The 5,589-nt window shown below is 33.7% G+C and overlaps 1 non-coding gene across 1 annotated transcript; it reads left to right on the top strand.

Moving 5' to 3' along the window:
• Positions 1 to 2,176: 2,176 nt before the first annotated feature.
• On the top strand, positions 2,177 to 2,298 carry LOC131767529 (small Cajal body-specific RNA 11). The gene has a single exon (XR_009338737.1). It is a non-coding gene; the product is annotated as a small Cajal body-specific RNA 11 (non-coding RNA).
• Positions 2,299 to 5,589: the final 3,291 nt, after the last annotated feature.

The raw sequence follows: 5,589 nt of genomic DNA, 5'->3' as shown, positions 1-5,589 counted from the left end.
CCACAGCCTTTTCACGTCACATCAATAGGCAATTTCTGTCTCCTTTCATGTTTATCTGAAGGCTCTGCTACAGGTCAGAAATTTGATCTTCAAAGAAAAAATAGTCAATACCTCCTGGAAAGAAGTATAGCAGGTGTTTTGACTATTTATAACAGAAGAAATAGATTCATTAGTACCGGCTTTGGAGCTTAAAGTGACACCTCTTAAATGACTGTAAAGATTGCATCAGAGGATTGAGCCAGGAGTTCTTTTTATTCCAGAAGCAGACAACCTCGTGAAAGCAAACTGCTGATGTAAGATCAAGAGGAACAATAATTACGTAGTACCGAATGAACTTATGAGGGAATGTGTGGTTGTGTGTGTGTTTTGTTTAGAATATTGTTGATATTTTTCATGAGTATATGAAGCATTCTTCTATCTCTAATCCTCAATTATTTAGACTATGGTTTTGCAGAATAAAAAAAAATTCTTTAAATGGTATCTTTTTTTTTCTACAAGAAATCTATTAGGCTGATTCTTGCACTTTTTAAAAATACTAAACCTTTCATTTCAATGGCAACATAGTTATCTTCATAGGTTAATAGGAATCTGTCTCTTTTAAAAATTGGGATGTCATTACACAAATCAACTGTGCAGCCAAAACCATGTATTGTGGGGGATCCTATTTGAGAATTCTATTTAAATCAGAACTGGAAGCCCACGAAAGAGCAAGGGTTGTAATTCAGGTCTGGAATCTATGTCCACAAAGTGCTCCGGGAAACCAGTCTTGTACTTTCTGTGGATTACAAGAACACAGCCTCACAGGCAGTATAATAGCTCAATTAATTCCTTGCTGGTCAGATCCCTTTAGCAGATTCCCAGAACCTTAAAAAAGTAGAATCCACACACATACATAGATACTGTGGGTGTAACCCTAAGGAGATAAACTCCCTTTTTTCTTTTCCTACCCTCAGAATAGAAGAGTAAGAGTTATTTAAAATTCAACCAAACCCAACCAAAAATTGAGTGCGTAATCAAGAATAATACCTGGAGTTTATTTTAGGATCACAAGTAGAGACTGTCATAACAAAGCACTGTCTAACAGGCCTACCCAAGGATTATCTGATTTTAGACCTTTGTTTGGATTTGTTACTTACTATTGGTTAGAGTAGTTTACTACTAATGCCACATAAGACATTATTCAGTTTTGTATATGATTTCATGTTCCTCTCCTACCATTCTTTTATTCGGTCACTATACATACTTCTGTTGCTTCTAAACATTTTTTGGCAACAGTTTCACCCATCTTGTTTGTTCATTAATGTGTTAAATAAATCTTTGACATGTGCTCATTTTCAAAATTCATGTGTTTAACCTCTAAAAGCTATATTTTGACAAAAAATTGAAGGATTGAAACAGTAATGTATAAATAGACTTTTTGATTTAGATATTATATATATACATTTGATATATATGTTCTTTAATAAATAATCTATATATCTGCCTATTTGAATTCTTACAGCATTCTAATATTTTGGATTTTAACCGATTCACAAGCTATAAATAAAGCAAACTATTTCATTTTGTCTCTAGAACTTTAGTTTGGTAATTTACCTGGCTTTACACTTTATGGCTATAAAAATGATATATTTTACAATGTTGGGACTCAAAGATTCCCTAGATATATAATTCCCTCAATTTATGCAGTCCACTAAAAAATGAAATTTCCCCCCTGAAGCTCTTTAAAAGATTGCTGTATTTTTGGTGCACTAAAGAACAGTGAAATAACTAGTAGTTATCTGTCTTATGCAATTAATTGCATATATGACCTAGATATTACCATTATAATCCCTGTTACAAATAGCCATTTCTTTAAAGTATAAGTTATCAAGATCACTTTGGATACTTAACTTTTAATTGAAATTTTTTAAGTTGGTCTATTATTTGATTACACTCTAAGTTTATACACTTAAATTTAGTAAAAATTTTACTTTTGTAACTTGATAGCTATGGTAATTAATCACTTAGAAGAATTTTTTAACTATTTTAAAATTGTATTTTGAGTTTATATAATCTAAAAAAAAAATGGACCAATAAAGGTAGCAAGTCCTCTTAAAGAACAAAGCATTATAAAATTTTAACTGAGGATGGGAGTTTAGAGGCAATTCAAGTTTCAATAACTTTAAATTTCACATCTAAATCCAGTGTTTGGATATTAAAATTCACTGGCTCAGGGAAATCTGTCAAGATGCACAGAAACTTCCCTCTCAGTTTAGGAGGGCTGTCCTAAGAATAGGGCTGGCTCTCAGAGAGGACAATTTAGAATTAAAAATAAATCATTGGCTCTTGACAACATCTTATTTCTAAAAAAAAAACAAAAACAAAAACAAATAGCTTGAATGTGTGTGTGCACATGTTTTTTGGTTTTTTGGGGTTTTTTTTGCGGTACGTGGGCCTCTCTCACTGTTGTGGCCTCTCCCATTGCAGAGCACAGGCTCTGGACGCACAGGCCCAGCGGCCATGGCTCACGGGCCCAGTCGATCTGTGGCATGTGGGATCTTCCTGGACCGGGTCACAAACCCATGTCCCCTGCATCGGCAGGTGGACTCTCAACCACTGTGCCATCAGGGAAGCCCCTGTGTGCACATGTTTTGAAAGTAGTGCTAATGAGCCAAAAAGTGAATTTATCATAAATATTTTGATGAATTTTTCCAACTCAGATTTTGTTTAAATGGAAAATACCTTTTAAAATAGAGTCTTTCATGGCATTTAAAATGACTTTACCCAAGTGATCTTGAGAAAGAAGAACACAGCTGGAGGTATCACACTCCCTGAATTCAGACTATACTACAAAGCTAAAGTAATCAAAACAGCATGGTACTGGCACAAAAACAGACACATAGATCAATGGAACAGAATAGAGAGCCCAGAAATAAACTCACGCACTTATGGTCAACTAATCTATGACAAAAGGAGGCAAGAATATACAATGAGGAAAAAACAGTCTCTTCAGTAGGTGGTGCTGAGAAAACTGGACTGCTAAAGGCAAAAGAATGAAATTAGAACATTTCTCACAACATATACAAAAATAAACTCAACACGGATTAAAGACCTAAATGTGAGACCAGAACCATAAAACTCCTAGAAGAAAACATAGGCAGAACACTCTGACATAAATCATAGCAATATTTTTTTGATCTGTCCCCTAAGGCAAAGAAAACAAAACCAAATATAAACAAATGGGACCCAATTCAACTTAAAAGCTTTTACACAGCAAAGGAAACCATCAACAAAATGAAAAGACAGCCAACTGAATGGGGAAAATATTTGCAAATGATATGACCAATAATGGTTTAATATCTAAAATATATAAACAGCTCATACAACTCAATATAAAAAAATTAAGAAATAGGCAGAAGACCTGAACAGACAGTCTTCCAAGGAAGACATACAGATGGCCAACAGGCACATGAAAAACTGCTCAACATCACTAATCAGAGACATGCTAATCAAAACCACAATGAGCTATCAACTCACACCTGTTAGAATACCTATCACCAAAAAGACCACAAATAACAAATGTTGGTTAGGATGTGGAGAAAAGGGAACATTTGTACCCTGTTGGTGGGAATATGAATTGGTGCAACCATTATGGAAAACATTACGAAGGTTCCTCAAAAAACTAAAAATAGAACTACCATATAATCCAGCAATTCTACTGCTGAGTATATATGCTAAGAACACAAAAATGTTAAGTCAAAAAGATACATGCACCCCAATGTTCATAGCAGCATTATTTATAATAGCCAAGATATGGAAGCAACCTGGGGTCCATCAACAGATGAATGGATAAAGAAGATGGGGTATACATTATACATACATACACAAGAGATTATGACTCAGCAGTAAAAAAGAATGAAATTTTGCCATTTGCAACAACATGGATGGACCTGGAGGGTATTATGCTTAGTGAAATAAGTCAGACAGAGAAAGACAAATACTGTATATTATTGCTTATATATGGAAACTAAAAAATAAAACAAATGAATATAACAAAACAGAAACAGACTCACAGATACAGAGAACAAAATAGTTGTTACAAGTGGGGAGAGGGAAGCAGGGAAGGGCAAGATAGAGGTAGGGGATAAAGAGGTACAAACTATGATGTATAAAGTAAATAAGCTATGAGGGTATATTGTACAGCACAAGGAATATAACCAATATTTTACCATAACTTTAAATGGAATATAATCTATAAAAAATTTGAATCACTGTGTTGTACACCTGACACTAATATCATATATCAACTATATATCAATTAAAAACATAAGCAACTGTTTTGATACAAAAGTTTTAAATCATTCTCATAGGTTTATTCTGTTTAATCAACTATGCTTTTCCATAATTTACATGTTCATGCATGAAACCTTAAGAACAATTTCTAAATAATTGTGTGACATGAAACCTGTCCTAACCACTTTGGGAAGTTAGAGATATTTTTCAAATAAAAAAGGATAAAAGATGGAGTGGGAAGACTATTTTGCAAAGTTATATTAATTTTGATTTGTATTTTGCTATGTAGCCCTTTTTTTTTCCATTTTGAATATAAAAAGTGAGTTAAAGGTTTGTGATTCTCTATCCTATAGGAATTTGATTAGACTTTCCATGGTCCCTAAAAATAAAGGGATGATTTGGGTCTTTTTTTTCTTCAATTGTCACATTCTGTTAGTGAGAAGATCATATCATATCATGTATACTTGCTTTAAAAAAAACCCACACAGCAAAAATAGAGCTAACAACCTCAGAAATGTAAAAAAAATCTTCTGTGTTCCTCATTACTCAGACGAGTGATCAAAAGAACCAGATGGATCCTATATTGATTGCTGTAGATTGCAAAACCTACTAGTTTATTCTTCCAAATCTATTATGCTTACTACATTTTCTACATGCATTTAATACAGATTAAAGTTATGATCCTAGGAAAATTAGAAGTTAAAGAAAAATTTTTGTAGTATATGGTTTTTAAGATAATTAATAAATAAATTTTATGTACTTAAATGATGTTTAATAAAAACTTATCTTTTATGACTAGTATTTTTCTGTCTTTTTTTTAATCCAAAGGTGAGTTTGAAATACTTATTTGGTTGCACCGGGTCTTAGTTGCAGCAGGTGGGCTCCTTAGTTGCAGCTTATGGGCTCCTTAGTTGTGGCATGCAAACTCTTAGTTGCAGCATGCATGTGGGATTTAGTTCCCTGACGAGGGATTGAACCTGGGACCCCTGCACTGGGAGCATGGAGTCTTATCCACTGCACCACCAGGGAAGTCCCCTATTTTTCTGTGTTTAATTGAAGTATAGTTGACTTAGTATGTTGTGTTAGTTTCAGGTGTACAGCAAAGTGATTCAGTTATACATACATATATATCTATTTTTTTCAGATTCTTTTCCCATATAGGTTATTACAAAATATAGAGTATAGTTCCCTGTGCTATACTCCTTGTTGGTTATCTGTTTTATATATATTAGTGTGTACATGTTAATCCCAAACTCCTAATGTATCCCCCCACTTTCCCCTTTGGAAACCATAGGTTTGTTTTCTATGTCTGTGGGT

This window comes from Kogia breviceps, chromosome 12, assembly GCF_026419965.1.
Source record: "Kogia breviceps isolate mKogBre1 chromosome 12, mKogBre1 haplotype 1, whole genome shotgun sequence".
Taxonomy (NCBI): Eukaryota; Metazoa; Chordata; class Mammalia; order Artiodactyla; family Physeteridae; genus Kogia; species Kogia breviceps.
The sequence above is the reverse complement of the archived record's forward strand: the minus strand, read 5'-3'. Positions and strand labels throughout refer to the sequence as shown.